Source organism: Globicephala melas, chromosome 12 (genome assembly GCF_963455315.2).
Source record: "Globicephala melas chromosome 12, mGloMel1.2, whole genome shotgun sequence".
Lineage (NCBI taxonomy): Eukaryota > Metazoa > Chordata > Mammalia > Artiodactyla > Delphinidae > Globicephala > Globicephala melas.
Window position 1 is genome coordinate 5,513,097 of NC_083325.1, and position 17,996 is coordinate 5,531,092.

The 17,996-nt window shown below is 46.9% G+C and overlaps 1 protein-coding gene and 1 pseudogene across 1 annotated transcript in view; both read right to left on the reverse strand.

Moving 5' to 3' along the window:
- IL1R1 (interleukin 1 receptor type 1) overlaps positions 1 to 17,996 on the reverse strand; it is an 87,206-nt gene that overhangs the window by 54,415 nt on the left and 14,795 nt on the right. The window lies entirely within an intron of this gene.
- LOC115843072 (protein LSM14 homolog B pseudogene) lies at positions 932 to 6,302 on the reverse strand (annotated as a pseudogene).

Genomic DNA, 17,996 nt, shown 5'->3' on the forward strand with positions numbered 1-17,996 from the left:
AGAGTTTTAAAGGTTTGCATGTTTGTTTATAATTACAAGTTTACATTGCTCCAACAGAGCAGCCGCTCTGCGTTGCTATGTTCTAATTCTTAGCCATTAATTCCTACAAAAATAAACCTAAGCTTTTACAGTAACTTAATCGACACAGAACTAAAACCGTTCCGCCTACTTAAAGGGATTTAGTTACCAAGGCACTTATGCTCACCACAATGCCCTGTCAGAGGGACGCACGCTTCTACTGAAGGTCTGATCCCTTTGCTCATGCCACAAATTTATATTCCCCACCCTCCCTCCACCCACCAGTAAAACAAAAACACAGAACTATTTGCAATGGAGAGGAAATATGCTCTCGGTCAACCGACCTTGCAAAAAAAAACAAAAACGACTGGCTCATTTCCAAGCGGATGAGACACCGAACAGTGTTCGGCCAGAGTCCAACGCTGACTGGCCTGGGTCAGGGACTGGCAGGGAGAGGGCAGGAGGGAGAGGGACGCCGCAGAGGAGCTCGTCCTGGGCGCTCACCCCCAGCCTGGATTCCTACGGAAGCCACACTCCAAGTGACAGCTCCCAGCTCCCTCCCGTTCAGGGCCCCATCCTACACCTCCAGCACCCCCGACCCCGCCCTCTACCTTGAGGTCAGGGTCGTCTGGTTTGCTTCTACAACATGATCGTGGGACACCCCACTTTCCATGCCCCCATGCCGGCCATGCCTGGCTCCTAGGCCCCGCCTGTGGCAGTGGGTACCAGGCCAGCAGCACCAGAGGCCGCTTGGATTACAGAGATGCGATTGGCTGCCACATTTGCCAAATGGGACTTGGTTCCACGTTAAAAAACCAAAGCTGTCCAAAAAAGGTCACAAAGTGAGGATCACGCTTTCGCTCTAGAAACCTTTCTGCAAAGTACCAAAACCTTAGAGTCGGGCTGTGCACAACTAAAAAGGAAAAATAGGCCAAGACACCTCCAAGAGGTTTCCCATATACGCGTCCCCCCAAAAAAGTGGTTGTAACTCAGACCACGTCCAAGTTCAGTTCAGTCCAAAACATAAGCAGTAGCATGGGAATTTTCCAAACTCAGTAAACAAAGTGACCCACGACTCCCGCAGTAAGTGCAGCGTTTTCCAGCATCCTCGTAGACACAGTCTGGCGTCTGTGCCGCTTCAGCAAGAGCCTTCAGCTGCCTCCTTACACCCGGCCAGTCCCAGCTCTTTGGAAATCGGGTTACGACGGGTTGCACCGTTGCCCCTGCCCCCTCGAAATTCACCCCAGAAACTACGGCCACAAAGAAACCTTCCCGACACCCCGAAGGTCTCATTGTTGAGCCTCCTCTCTTCAGCCCACGTTGTCCGACTGGAACTGGTCTTGAGCTCGGAGGAAATGTTGTCAAAGAAGGACTTGGATTTGTCATCGTAGCAGTTGGGCCCCAGGTGGTCCTCCTCAGGCAGGCGCCTCGTCACTCTGGGTCACCACCGCCAGGTCCTTCTCCTCCCCTTTCTCAGCTTTGTCGTCTTTAAAATTCAGTTTCTTCTTAAATTCTTTGTCCAGCTCCTCTCGGTTGAACTGGGCATTTGCACTCTCAAAGTCAAAGTCGCCTTCAAACTTGATTGTGTTTTCCTTGACGGTAGCTGGACGGCTTTGCCCACTGGAGCCGTTCCTTGTTCGTCTGTCCCCCGACCGCCTCCTCTGAGGTCTTCTGTTCTCATCATTCACCTGCTCTTGAGTCTGCCCAGCTGCCGGCTGAGCTACATCGCTGGCAGGCTTGCTGCTTGGGGGGGCTGGGCACCCGTTGAGCTGCATCCCCGCGGTGCCCTTGCCAGGTAACAGCTTTTCGGTGTTCAGGTTATCAAGAGAACCAGTCTGGACAGCCTCTGCTCCACCATGGGGCTCTTGCTGACTGAGACAGCCGGAAAGCCAGCTCCTAAACCCAAGGAAGCGGTATGCTGCTGGCTGAGCAGGGAGCTGGCGGCCAGCTGGCTGTAGGGCGGCATCCCTCGGAAGGGGCTGGAAGGCACATGTGGCTGGAAGGAGGAGGCCGGGCCCAGGGAAGACTGAACAATAGCAGGGAGCGCATGCTGAGCTTTCGGAGGTTTGCACACAGTAATGTCTTTTTTTTTTTTTTGGTATGTGGGCCTCTCACTGTTGTGGCCTCTCCCGTTGAGGAGCACAGGCTCCGGACGCACAGGCTCAGCGGCCATGGCTCACGGGCCCAGCCGCTCCGCAGCATGTGGGATCTTCCCGGACCGGGGCACGAACCCGCGTCCCCTGCATCGGCAGGCGGACTCTCAACCACTGCGCCACCAGGGAAGCCCCACAGTAATGTCTTTGATATCACTTCCCCGGAAGATGATGTACTCATAAACTTCCTCTCGGGGGGGGCAGGCCTATGTGTGGGACGGTCTTCAGTACCAAAGGACCTCACTTGGGCGAGCGCCACCGTGGAGTTGTCCGTGTCGACGGTGTAGAGAATGTCCTCGTAGCGGATCTGCGCCTTGGAGATGAGGCTGATCTCGTTGCCCAAGTACGGGATGCCCGAGGGCCTGCGCGGGGACCAGACAGAGAGCGTCGCCGCGCAGCCCTCTGCTGATTCTCAAAGGGGGCCCTCCGCAGATCTGACGTTCTCTCTTGCTCCAGCTCCCTCTCCTCTGGCATCCTTTCTGTGAACTGTAGCCACCTTGGTCTCCCTTGGCTCTCAGCTCCATCACACCCATTCAGGAAGTTGGCGAACTCTGCCTGGATCCCCCTTCCCCAGGGAACTGGCTGGACACCCTCCCATGGCCTGAAAATTCTCTCAGTTGGTGACCAAGAGCATTCATTTGTTTTCCTCTCAGGGACCACTGTCCTTCACTGGCTGATGTCCAGTATTTTAAAACCTCTGGTTTCATGTATCTTATGGAGTGCTTTTCGTTGTTGTCTCTGGTGAGAAAGAAAATCCAGGCCCAGTGACTCAGTCTTGGCTGGCAGCAGAATTCTGCCGCATAGTTTCTGAAGTTCGCAGATATTACCCTCTGCCATGAACATGCCACAAATTCTTTACACATCTCAAAAAAATTTGGGGTTGGAAACATTTTTGAAATATTTATAAAACAAAAGCCAGAATTAATAAATGTCAGACAAGACCAAGAATTTTGAGGAAGGAAGTAGACTGTGAATGATGTCAAGCAAAACACAACCTGGCAACTGTCAGGTTCTAGAGGCACAGAGACCAGTCGGGAGGCACCAGAAAAACTCCCCAGGTTGTGAAGCAAGGAAGGAGGATAGGAAGGGAAGAGAAGAGGAAAGGAGAGAGGGAAGGAGGGAGAGAAGGAGGGAGACCTGTGAATCCACTATCTCCAGTCTTGCCAAAGCCAAGAATGCTGAAGGAAGAATTATTATCCATCATGATCACTTGAATACAGGCATCAGGAGGGAGGCGTTGAGAAGAAATTGTAAGAATGTTGAAAAAAGATGTTTAAAGAGAAAAAGATATTCTACATTAGTGGTCCTCAAAGGTCCCTGAGACCCTTCCAAGGGGTCCATAAGGTCAAAACTACTTTGATACTAATTCAAAGATGATCTGTGCCTTTTCCACACAAATTCTCTCGCAAAAAGCTACGTGATGTATAATACCTCAAAGACTGAATGCAGATGCAGACATGAGAATTCATCTGTCTCCTGTTGAGCCAGATATAAAGAGATTTCCAGAACAATGTAAACAATGTGAAATAATACCAGAAAAAGGTCTATTTTTTCTATTTGTTTTAAAAATCTAATCTTTTTTTTTTTTTTGCGGTACGCGGGCCTCTCACTGCTGTGGCCTCTCCCATTGCGGAGCACAGGCTCCGGACACGCAGGCTCTGCGGCCATGGCTCACGGGCCCAGCCGCTCCGCGGCATGTGGGATCTTCCCGGACCGGGGCACGAACCCACGTCCCCTGCGTCGGCAGGCGGACTCCCAACCACTGCGCCACCAGGGAAGCCCAAAAATCTAATTATTTTATAAAAGAGATGTTACTTATGTTAACAGGTAATGAAGTTATTATTTTTGAATGATCAATAAAAATTCATTTTAAAATTTGTGTTCACTTCTAACACTGTCAATATCAATAGTTAACCCATGTAAATAAATCTCTGTAGAGTTCTCAATAATTTTGAAGAGTGAAAGGGGTCCTTAAATCAAAAGTTGAGAACTTCTGTTCTACCTAAAGCTTGGGCAGCCCTATGGAGACCACCGTGTAGTTCAGGGAAGCATCTTCCCAGAAGCAAGGACCAAGGGCAGATCAAGAGGTCAGAAGGGAGAATCACCCCCGCACCCGCTGCTTCACCTGTTACCCAGACTTTGAAATGATATTTCACTGAACAGCAGCCCCTCTAAGCCTCACCCATGAGGAACCGTGCCCTCGCTCACCACCGCGATCTGAGCTGCTCTCTTAGGTTACACAAATCCCACACTGAGTTTCTCAAAGGCTATGCAAAACAGCCAGCGCCATTTACAGTTTACTTCACTACCGCGTCCCTAACTGTTCCTCTGACCCAAGCCTAGTGATGATCCTTCACGTAGGAAGGAAATGTACAAGCAGTAAGCACCTATTACACGTCCGACAGTAAGTTAGATGCTTTAATAGGACACCCATCGAATGCTCACTATGCTGTGAGCGGTATCACTATCCCCTTATTTTACAGACAGAATCAGACATTCTAGGGAGCTTAAGGAACTCACCCAACTGCAAAATAACCAAATGAACTGGAGCTCAGGTCACTCTCCAAAACCGTTGGTCTTTCCCATCCACACTGCTGCCCTTTACTGCTCCAACATTTGTCACCGTTGTGGTGATGTTGTGTGTGAAGTTAAAAACTCCCTAAAATAGGTAGCAGCTGGGAGATCTGCTTTCCAGAACAAAAGGAGTATAGCCTGGTGGTTCGGAGTGTAGACAGACACTGGAGGTTCTGAGCTCCACCATATCCAAGCTGTGTGTGGCTGAGCCAGTCATAGCTTCTCTGCGTCTGTTTCCTTGATGGTAAAATGATGCTATAAATAGTCTCCACGTTACTGAGCTGTGTGTGAGGACTGAATGAGTTAATATGTAAAAAGCATTTAAACACTGTCTGACACATACAGAGTCAACAGTACAGAGGATCATTATTTGTCATACACACGAGGGTAACTCGCTCAGCCTCCTTGAATCTGTGGAAAGGGTACAACATTCCTGCCCTGATAACCACAGAGTTACTGACAGACTTACAGGTAATGAATATGCCTGAGAGTGTTTTTAACCGAATATTATACAAATAAGCAAATATTACTGAAGCATTATTAGCCATAAACTCCTAATGTGATATTTTGGGATAGGGATATTTCTGGTAAAGGGTGGGTCAATATTTCTGGCAAAAAGACTATATACACTAGTATATATACCACAGCTGATAAGGCCCTCATTCCAAAAACACCAATCAAAACCACATCTAAGAAGCAGGGTTTTTCTGCACAAATACTCCAGTCTAAAGTAATCAGGTGTGAGATGTACAAACAGCTTGGTCTCCATGGGATAGGACGGTGAATTTAGTCCATATCACGAAGAACTCTAAGGAACCGAAATCTAAACAGTACTCCAAGACTGCGAAGGGCTTCAGGGAAACAAAACGTTGGTTTGCAACCAGAAGTTTCTCAACATCCCTTACGCAAACCCAGAAATGTAATTATTGCCATGCTAAAGTGGTTCTGTTTCTCTTCATTTCTCATTGTTAAAAAACTTTACCCAAACTTGAATCATTTCCTGTCTTAACACTTGCAATCTCTCTTTCCTGTTCTTCCTACACAACTAAACTCCCAATCACCACTGTCAAAGAAATTCCCCTCCTCATTGCCAAATAGATATCCCAAGCCATAAGATGTCACGTGCACACATGTGTGCACACACACACACACACAGGCACACACATGCACGCACGTTCCTACCCTACTGAAGTCCCTACTGGTGCTCCACAGCATGTCACCATCTAACTTACTGTACATATTCCGTCATGATCTTGTTTATTAACCATCTACTTGTACTTCTACTTGTACTTCTACTAGTATGTGGTCTGTTTTATTCACTGTCATACTATCATTATCTAGAAGAAAGCCTGATATGTAGTAGATGCATTTTGCATTATGTAAGATGAATAAATGAACCAATCATTTAACTCTGCACTTTGAAAACTCTTGTGCTTGATTTCAGTATTTTTCATCCCTTCCGCTTAACAACACTTTGTCTTCCTTGTCCAGCTCTTTTCCACAGCCCTGATAGGACTCTTCAGCTGTCTTTGTTTTGTCTCACCGGGCACTGTCCATGAACGTACAGGTCTTGAGTTTTAGGACAACTTTTCTGTATTGGATCCTTCTAAAGGTAGCCGGGGAGCTGACTCAGCCAATGGGACTTCAAAGGATGGAGACCTGGAGCAAAGTGTTTCTCACCCTTGATTCAGTGGGGGAATGAGCAGAGCAGAGAAAGCTGAAGTCTGAATCACCATCTCCAGGGCTGCTGCAGGCAAAGGCCCAGAGGAGGAATGTGTGCATCAGACCAGCTGCTCCAATCCTGGCTTGCCTCCTGGGCTGACAAGTGGGCTGGGAAGAGAAGTGGCTCTCTTGATGCTATTTACTGAAGCATGGCACCTTCAAGCCCAGGTTGGGCAGCCACTGACCCCAGATATGGGAAGGGGACCCCGTGAATAAGAGCGAGGCATACCTGGGTCAGGAGGTGCCAAACCTGGCTGTGCACCAGAGTCTCCTGGACATTCTAGAGTCCTGCCTCCTGAGTGGAATCTCTACAGGTGGTGCCTGGATATCTGTATGTCTTAAGAGCTACCAACTGCTCCCCAGACCAACCCTTGGTAACCAACAAGCCGAGAAGACCACTAAGGACCCTTCCAAGCCATGACTACGAGACTCTGAGACCTCCAGAGAGGTAGGACATGGCCCAGGGGAGTTTTAAGTGGAGGTGGAGGTACTTCGGTTGGCCTGTGCTGGGGAGGGTGCCTTGTTTAGTGGACAGAAGCTGGGGCTTCTAGAGGTTCTGCAACACCCAGGACATCACTGCACAACAAACTGCCCCCCATCCTACCAAATTTTCAAACATCCCACACAACCTGAATGTAGGTAGAATCCGAGCCTGGAACCTAACTCTGTTTTTCATAGAAACAGGAAGTATTTTTGTGCAGTTTTACTACCTATTGAATTTTGCAGAAATGCAGTTGCCATGAAAATTGAGGGGAAGTAGAACTTTTCTTCCTGAAATTAAAAAAAATATTTTTCATCATGGGAAAAGTCACTGATGGCCCCGCCACGCATGAGATCTGAAGCTCCAGAGAGGGACAGACTATCTCCATCTGGCTTTGCGGCTACCACCTTACAGACTTGTCTGTGCGTATCTGCACACCTGACGGCTTCTGTCTCCCTGTTCAGTGGTGCCCACAAATGTCCATGTTGAACTGAACATGGAATAGCTTTCATTTCTCCTTCACGTTATGCTTAGTGTAATACAGTTACGTGTTTAATGTCATGTATAGATAGAATACGTTATCAGTGAATTTCATTATAAGTTTGTAAAGAGAATATCATAAAATATGCATTAAGGAAAGGAGCATTAAGTCTGTTGAAGCCAAGAACCACTGATCCAAACCTCTTAACTCATCCCTCAAAACAAACCACCACTCAGCCATAAAAAACGAATGAAATAATGCCATGTTCAGCAATATGGACGGACCTAGAGATTACCGTACTAAGTAAGCCAAAGACAAAAATCATGTGATATCATTTATATGTGGAATCTAAAAAACTTGATACAAATAAACTTATTAACCAAATAGAAATAGACTCAGACATAGAAAACAAACTCATGGTTTCCAAAGGGGATAGTGGGAAGGGGTGGGGGGGATAAATTAGGAGGTTGGGATTCACACATACACACTTCTATATACAAAATAAATAAACAACAAGGTCCTACTGTATAGTCCAGGGAACTATATTTAGTACCTTCTAATAACACAAAATGGAAAATAATCTGGCAAAGAAGAGATAATATACGTATAAATGAATCACTTTGCTGTATACCTGAAACTAACACAACACTGTAAATTAATGATACTTCAATTTTAAAAAATGGTTATAAACCTCTTAACTCATCCCTCAGAACAAAGCTACTAGTTGGAGGAGAAACACTATTTTCTTTGGCTCGTCCTTGTTGTTGGCCTGTTTACCATTGACTTGATCCCCTTCGTCATCCAGGTGTGTGACCTATCCAGTAACGTCTCCCAGTAGAACCAGTTCAAATTCCAACCAGTCTTCCAGTACAAACCAGGTGCTTGTAGTGTCTCAAGCATCACAAAAGAGGTCTATTTTCATGGACGGGTCCCCAAGGAGACCCTCTCAGCTTCGCTCAGCTTTCCTTTTGAAGCACAGATAGTGCGAGCTTTCTTTTTAGAACTTGGTTTTATTCGTGGCAACTCTGCTTTGACAGTTTACAGTCAAGACCACAAGGAGGGCTTGACATAACCACACCGGCTGACCCTGCTAGGCAATAAGTGCCACAGTGGGGCTAGAAGCTCTTAGCGTTTAGCGCATCTCCTTTCTAAGCATCTCCCTTCCTCCTACCCCTCACCTGTGTGCCACAGTGTACACTCTGGCTGCTAAATGTGACTGCTGTCTATGCACCTCAGAAACTCTTCCCTTCAATGCCTGGGGAAGCCCTCGGTCCAAGAAACAATAAGAAGGTTACCAAGACCTGTGACCAAGGGGGAAAGGAGATATTGTTTGTACCAGACTAGATCCCAGCTGAGAATTATTCTTCATGCAGAGGTAATGAGGGAAGTTGCAAGAGAAAATCCTCTAGTGTGGTTTTCCTACCAAGTTGTTCTGCAGAGGAAAGATGGCACCTGCTAAATGATCGGTGGGTTCTAGATGGCTGGGGAGTAGCCGAGGAGGAGCCTCCAGGATACCCTCCCAGTCATCATCCTCCAAAGCTATAAGGGTGGCCATTCCGCCATCCTCCTCTCCATCCTCAGCTAAACTTCTCCTGCCTCAGCCGTGGGCGTTGCCATCTGAGTGCTTTACTTAGATGGACTTTCCTCTCCCCCTTCCTCTTTCCATCCTTTGCCCCCTCTTCCTCTCCTTCTTATTCTTCATCTCCCTCTACAATCTCTTCCAAGTCTCATTCCTTGCTCTCCATGCACCAAGAAAGACCCATATGAGATACTACCTGTATTTTTATATTTTCTTGGAATTGTATCAACGTACCTTATTTTAAACTGTAACGTTTTATCATTGTGTATACGTAAAGTATTGATATACTTCATAAGGATTCCCCCCAGCCTTTTCATTTGCCATTAACATTTATGGTATCTTCTGCTCTGATTTACTCAAATTTGTTTTAAGCCTAGCATTCTGGGAATACGTCATTATGAAAAAGCTAAATGCATTTATGAGAAAACTCAGCTTGCTTCTCAAAGTGGGGCTGATGATGCTTTTCCCAATAAGATATAAATACAATTTTACATATAATAAGAATAGCACGGCATTGGAATGTCTGAGGTTAAATATCTTTGACTGATGAAATTTGGCGTTTTACTAGGTTATCTTCTGAATCAACACACCTTGGATTGGAATGCAGTGTCACCTTAAGGAAACAGACTGAATGTACTCGAATACTTAACTCAAGGCCGCATTCAGCCTTGCTCCATTTATATAATGTCTTTGGGTTGGTGTCTAGTCAGTGTACACCTATTTCTCAGGAAAGGGAACCAACTTCCCTGTTCCGCCACTTCCCGTCTATAGATGTGGCCCTAGGGATGAAGGGATGATACCCTGGGCCATGGCTGGCTGGGCCAAGAGCGTTTGCTAGGCCCAAAGCTAGAGCATTCACTTTCTCTCTCCCCGGAACTTTGCATCCAACCTGAAACACACATCCTATGAGTCTCGGTTGGAGTCAACACAAAGAAGGTGCTATTCTGCTTAGAAATTCATCTGGGACACGCGGGGCGGCTATGTTTTCCTCTATATGAACCAGAGATGCAAAGAAAGGCAGTTTTCATAGAAAGAGAGAAGCAAGAAGTGGAGATAAGAAGAGAGAAAGACCCCTCAGGCTCTGCCGGGCAACCTCCCAGGCTGTTGCGGAAGCTAGGTGGCACCCTTGAAGGTTGGCTACAATTTCTCTTTTTTTTTTTGCTTGAGCAAAGGCAGCTCATTTCAACAAGCTCATGGTTCTTGCCATTGCCAAGTCCTATCGCTTGTTATCACCAACATCTACCTGAGTGCATCTCACTCTTCACAGTGAATTTTTTCTCAGATTTGGTTGTTATTACACAGTTTGGTCCCTCTCTACTTCATGTCCACTCGTTCATTATTGTGTGTATGTGTGTGTCTGCGTGTGTGAGACAGAGACAGAGAGAGAACTGACATAGAAAGCTCTGACCTAAGTATAGAAGTTTGCCAAGAAAGGCACTGTTTGAGGTTAACCTGTTCCTAAAGAGGACGTCCAGCTAACCCCAAAGTGTCCTGAAAGACGGCCTTCACCTCTGGATCCACTGGGCCCTCGGGCCTGGCTCTCATTGTACAGACTCAGGAATTCAGGTTTTGTGGTGTTTCACACGCATACTGTTCTTGTGAGGCAGATGTGTCAGTCCAGAAAGGAACTCTGACTATTTAGCTTAAAATAAAACCTATAACTTCCAAAGGGACAAGATATTATTATTTACTGACAGCACGTTTTCTTCTTCCAGGAAGGACACATTGGGAAACCACAATCGCATCAGAAGTGTTCTTAATGACCAAGGAATCAGACAGAAGGCTGGGTCCAGTGGTTAACGGCATCCGTCTTGGGGACCTTCATCCCCACTCTGCATCAGCACTTCTCAGCGGCTGTGACTGGTGCACAGCACTGTCGCATTTATCCAGGGGTCCGTGCGTCTTACTCCACGGCAGCCCCAGGCTCTTTTTTCTCTTTAGCTGTATTCCAGGATACAGCATGGAAGCCAGCCTATCGCATGAAGGTGGTCTAATGCCATTTATACCGATTAAAAGGGTAATCTTTCGTACTGGGAATTATATTTCTTGAAAGTATTAAACAATGTATATTCTTCTGGGTCACCCTTTAATTGTTTCTGGTTGCCTGATAGCTTCCTACCTTTGCAGGAGAGGCATCCATTACCTTGGGGAGAAGAAGACGGAGGCTAGAACGAAGAAGGTACTGCTTGTCTTAAAACTCCAGAGTAGAGTTTAAGGCCATGGCCAGACAATTGCCTATGCCAAGTGTCCTTAATTGTCATAGGTGCAGTAGGAAAGGAAGAAAGAAAATGCTGACAAGTAACTATGACCTATCATCTATTGCAAGATGTATCTTAAAATGTGGTGGAAAATGTGCCAGGCTTTGCCGAGAGACAAGAGGGATTTAATTGGAGCTCCTCAAACTGGGCTTTACTTCTCAAGAGTCAGAGGGGAAGAGTGGACCCACACACCAGAGAGTGAGCTGGGCTGGACTAGAACAGGGAGGGCTTCCACCCAGCCCAGGAGGGCACGGCCTGTGGCCGATGGGAAGAGCCGCAGAAAGAGAAAACGGACGAAGCAAGAGCTGGGCTCTGACGGTCAAGTCTGGAAGCGGGGGTAGAAACCTACGGTCAGTGGGCTCGTGGCTTCCTCCCCCGGGGGAGCCCGGGAGGTGGCAACTGCCCCAGAAAGGTGGGCACAGAGTGAGACCCGGCTTCCAGCCAGGCACAGAAGGATCCCAGAGCCCGGGGGCACCAGCAGAGTGGGAGAAGCGACCAAGAGCTCCTGGGACCAGGAAGCTGGAGTCCAGGAGCCTCACATCTGGCGCAATGGCAAGGCCCACGGCTGTTGGCACCGAGCAGCTTCATGGCCCACACCCAGTGAGACCTGTCACACCACAGCTGACACAGGAGGCCACAGGGACCCAAGGACGGGGGCTACCACCTGACCCGGCAGGATGAGGCAACTCCCCTTGAGGGGGGCAGGCTGGGACCTCTCCACAACCCCTGCAGATGCCACACCAACATAAGGGAGAGGGCCAGTGGCAGCCGGAGGGGTTGCCCTGAAAGGCCAGGTCCTAAGAGTTACTGAGATTTAAAATAAACTCAGTGACGGACATAGTCATGCCTGCCCTGGGCTAAAAACCTTGACCTGGACCGAGTATGCTGGAACTCATTAATCCTGGCATGTATTCATTCAGTAAATATTTACGGAGCACACACTACCTGCCGGGCAATGTTCTAGCTACTTGGGACGGATACGAGAACGAATCACACAAAAGCCCTACCGTCGAGCCTACATTCCGCAGGGGGTGAACCGATAGTAAACTGTGACCGTAATAAAGAAGGGACTTCCACGGGATGTGAGACGCGAACCTGGAAAATAAGTGTCTGCCTCAAGGAGTCTGGGCCTGAGAGCAAAACCATGTCCAGTTACACAATATCCATCCCCACCGGCGCCCCTACACTTGTGTATGCCAGCGTCGCCTCCCTCTGAAGGACCCTGAGGACAGAAGGAGGAACACGAGGTAGGCCGTGTCCTCGAGGACCTGACAGCCCAGCCTGTGAGTTTGCACCATGGGCTTCGCGGGGCAGGAACTGTGCCCTTTCCTTCATTTAATAAACGTTTACCGAGCACCCAGTGAAATGCATGCCTGGCGCTGGGCACTCACACAACACACAAGACATTCACAAAGCACACACGGCCTACACAGCACACACAGAAAATACACACATACAGCAGACAATACACCCTCACACAACACACACAGAAAAGTCACACAACATACCACATACGCAAAACCACGCACTCACACAACATACACACGGCAAACACAATACCTGCCACGCACAACACACGTGCTGACCCAACACACGCATCCAAGTCTCCGTGCTGAAATGTTTTCACGTTTCACATTAAAGCCCCCAGGACAGAGATGCAGGCTGATGGGGCCAAGCAACCAGGCAAAATACGCCCACATGGAGGTGGTGAACGGAACGAAAGCCTTAAGACCTGGGTGGGGTGGGGGTGGGGGGTCCCGGGTAAGACACTTCAGGACAACACTTGGGGGTCCCAAGTTCCCGCAGGCGCCCCCCGCAGGCTCTGAGGAGGGATTTATGACCATGAGAGCTGTTTACAATCAAGAGCTCGGGGTCTGCTCTCATGATGTAATTTCTTTAAGATGCTCTAGACTCTGTTCCTGCAGGGCCGAGAGGGCCACCTGGCACCAGGTGTACCTGTGTGTCTCTCAACACCTGGTGCTTCAGTAAAGGTTACAGTCACATTGTGCAACTGTGTCATCGGGGTTTCTGTCCAGAAGTTAGTCTGATGCAGTGAAGTTTAAAACAATAACCTGCCGACAGCATGAAATTTATTTTCTAACTTTCAGCGGATCAAAGGAAGTGCAATTTGGCTTCCATAGTGAATATCCCCGTTTTGCGTGACAGCACAAAGTGTTTTGAGAGGAAAAACCCTCTGTGGTCAAAGGTGTATCTTTGAAGTGCAGTAAGGAGCTTATGTTTTAACTAGATATTCTTGAATGATTGAAAGAAAGTTCCAATCTCACTATGGCACGAAGTTACAGCTTTTACCATTACCCTCTGATAAACGTTTCTTTGGTCCCAGCTGAGCTGTATACTTATTCTGAGCAATTTTAAAAGAATGTATGTGTGTGTGTGTGTGTGTGTGTGTGTGTGTATACACATATATACAGTATATATTGTATAGCTTTAAAGGAATATATATATATATATATATATATATATGTTTCTTTTCTTGATACTTTCCGAACATATTCTTTACCACGATTGTAATGAAAAACTCCCAGGAGGTAGCAGTTTTAGCACTTTCTCAAGGTCGAATAAATGAGATTAACTCTTGAAGCTCGAGTGCTCAGAGTAAATGTTTTCTGCCCAGCAGTGTCCCCCGCACACAAGCATTATTTCACACATCCCCAAGGGGCCATACAGACTTGGACAAACATTTAAACAAGCTGCCTCAAGTCCTTTTTGGAACAAGGTGAGATTCACCTAAACAAAGAAAGAAGCAGGGAACATGCCAGGTGAAAGTTAGGATGGAGAATCAAAGGTGGCTCTGTGAGTGCAGAAGTGACAAGTGAAACGTTGACAGCTGTTCAGAGATCTGAGAGTTGGAGGTAACTAACAGTAACATATGCAGGTACTTTACTTTGCTATGTCAACAGGAGAGCTAAGCCACAAATGTGTGTGCCGGGGATGCCACTAACGCGTGTGCTGGGGATGCCACGAGTGTGTGTGGTGGGAGCATCGCTAATGCATGTGCCGGGGATGCCGCGAGCAACAGTAACCCACAGACAGGAGAGGCTCAGGGTGCCTCCAGCTCTACCCATCCCAATGGTGCTTCGTCAGCCTCAGGTCCCCATCCGTCACATGGGGAAACCAGAGCCCGCCTGACCAGGACGGTGAACATACAGGTAAAGTGCTTTTTGCTGTAGCTGGCACATAGTAGGTGCTTTCTGCTGCTAATTTTGGTCCCCCAAGATAGGTAGGGGACATGTTACAGTTTCAAGCCTGGAGTAAGGATGCCTTCCCAGTCCAAAACTGGACCTGCGGTTTGATGAGAAAAGGTGCAGCTATGAGACAACACTGCCCAACGTTGAAAACTAAGACCTTTCAGTATTTTACCTCCCGACTGTGTCACACATCTAAGATTCGCACATAAACAAGCCTTACCTTTAAGAAGTGACTTTTTCCTTCCTCCTTTATGACCAGATTCTTTCAAACTAGGTCAAACACTTATTGCAATGGGGTTATGAATTAATGTGAGAACAGTAAGAAATAGAACCGAGAAACTACAGACATGCAAAGTTTATCTAGAAAAATGTTAGCCCTGTCATACAGAAAACACTAGGACCCAGCGCAGCAAGTCTGCTAACGTGATTTCACCCTTTTCTGCCAATGGGAGAAAAAGTGAACCCGAGAGTTTTCAGGACCATAAACATCCTCCTTCTGTGTGTGTGTGTGTGTGCTGGAGGGGAGGGGAGGAATCCTCTAATGTGTCCAACACAATGCAAATAAATGCTTCTTAAACTGAAATATGATTGACATGTTAGTTTCGGGTGTACAACATAATGATTGGATATTTGTATATACTTTGAAATGATCACAATAAGTTTAGTGAACCACCATCACCACCCACAGTTACTATGGTTATCATGCTGTATATTACATCCTAGGACTTATTTATTTTATAACTGGAACTTTGCACATTTTGACCCCTTCACCCATTTCACCCCTCCCCGCCCCCTGCCTCTGGTAACCACCAATCTGTTCTACCTCTGAGATAATTCAAAATCAGACTTAGACAAAGTGATCTCAATTATAGGGAAATCGCTCTCCCCCCTCTCCCCTTTTAGACAGAACCACTAACAGCACTTTCTCATAAATAAAATTCTCAAAATGCATTGAAGAACATTTAGAAGCAATAAAATTAATCCAGAAACATCTCTGGCAGAAGCATGTTGGCCATCTGAGCCAAAACCTGGCTGACCTTTCAATGTTATTATTGTATTGTGAAAAGAATTTTTAAACAAGCAGTTACCATATTTACTTAAGAGTCAACGTGGCCAAGAATGAAGTAAATACCGTGCGAACCATCAGGCCTCTTCATGACCAGAGAATCTTTTTATACTCAGAGTTTCACTGTCACTACTGGAGGCAACAAGATTATATGTGTGGGAGGCTCTTCAATTTCCCCCTCAGAAGGAGGACTGGGGAAGAAGAAAGGAAGTAGTGCTCAAAGCTAGAGAAAAGGAGAGATGAATAAGGCAGCAATCAGGAAAAGTCTGAACTACCCTAATGCAATAACCCACCACCCTGTGGACACAAAACTGACGTGTGGAGCCTACGTGGGTGTTTTTCCCACTTTGTCAAATGAGATGGTTAGACCAACACAGACTTTTCTTCCAAAGCACCCACATTAGCTGGATAAATAGTGCTAGGCCAGCCCCTACTTGCCCTTTGCTTGGGCTTTGGCAGTCAGAACCCAGCCCCGCAGGGCTCCCACTCCCCTGGATGAAGCCCAGACCACTGGCTCTCATTCCAGACCCTCCTGGCCTCCCTGACTCCATCTTTCTGACAAGTTCCCCTCCTTGCCTCGATGCTTCTTGGCCGAGGTCAAATCGCAAAGCAGCCTCCTTGCCAGTTTCTCCATTGTTCCCTCATTCCCTCTGCCCAGACTCTTATCCTTCTTCCTCCTTCGTCCTCCAGGCCCAGCCTCAATACTGTATGCTCCTTTCAGAGGGCGTCCTAGGGTTTTCCCACCCCTCCAACCAGGGGAAACGGGTGACTATCTCCACCTCCTCTGAGCCCTTGGCTTCACCTCCCCGTCCCTGGTGGCACCAGCACCCCGGACTCCGTAGGGCTGAGTCCTTCTCTCCCTGATACTCATCACATGCTGAAAGGTAAGCTCTTTCCCTTACTGACCGTAGCTTGAGCAGAGCAGATGTTTAAATCTTAGCCGAATAAATGACAGCGGCTCTGTTTACACTACTCACACCCACTGTCCCTTAGAAAATTCAAACCACACGGACGGGACAGAGAACCTGTGACCATGTTCAGGAACAAAGTATTCTGGGAAATGGACCTAAATTCCCCCAGCAGAGAGATGTGGCAATCGCTCAGGACAGCCTTGTTCTAGCCAGCTTCTCGTTGACTTGGGTAAATTATGGAAATTACGGCTGTCTATTTCCCGGGTCAGTGATTCTCAGGCCACATTATAACACCTGCCCCCGGAGAGTTTTTAAAAAATCCCTCTGCCCAGGTCTGCTGCATCTCAGACCTATGCCATCAGAACGTCTGGGGGGTGGGGCCCGGGTACCCGGTAGTTCTTAAGGCTCCCCAGGTGATTCCAACGTGCGGTCAAGATCGACAAAGGCTGGCCTAGATCACAGAGGCTGACCATAGTAGGTACCTGTACGTAGCTGAGTGGGTCCCCTAATGCAGCAACACCATTTTCTACACCGACTGGGCCGACAGGGGCCAGGCAGAGGAAGAGAGTCCAACTTCAGGGGTTTACTCACACACAGCAGGTTTCCCTGGAACAATAATTCATGATCCGGACATCAGTTCCAGACTAAAGGAAGTGTCTGTCTCCACCACCCCTCCTCCGCCACCCTCCCAGCATTTCACTTTCCTATGAACCTAGTTTTTATATATTATGTCACGTTACCTAAATTTCTTAAACATTTCAACTGGGAAAGAAAATCTAGAACTCTGATCTTGCAGTTAAATAAATCTCAGAATTCGAGGTTGATGAGAAATATTCAAGTGTGCTGAGTGATGCGGGGTGTAATTTCCCACATTATTACAATTGCAAAAATGTAACCTCTCCTTCTCCCTATGAGTCAGCTCAGCAAACCACTGCGATATTCTAGAGAAGTGCTTAAACCTTGAGGGAAATTTGTTCAAAAGAGGTTGTCATGGCAAGTATCACATGAGATTTTTTAAATCAACAAGTCAAAGAACCCATTCTATCACCCCTGGCTAGAATCATATATTTTCTCCCCAGGAAAGAAATGCTGTGACTTTTTGCATATTGTGTAACAGGTTATTATTTTGTTTGTTTGTTTCCCAGCCTAATTGAAATATAATTGACATATAACATTGTGTAAGTTTAAGGTGTACAACGTGTTGATTTGATATATTTTTATACTGTCAGATATGACCACCATAGTGTTAGCTAACACCTCCATCCTATCACATAATTACCACTTCTTTTTTTTGTGGTGAGAACATTTAAGATCTACTCTCTTAGTGACTTTCAAGTATGTAATACAATATATTAGCTACAGTCACCATTCGGAACATTAGATCCCCAAACTTGTTATTCTTATAACCGGAAGTTTGTACCTTGACCAACATCTCCCCATTTCCCTCACTCCCCAGCCCCTGCAAACGCCACTCTACTCTCTGTTTCTCTGAGTTCAGCTTTTTTTGATTCCACATATAAGTGATATCGTACAGTATTTGTCTT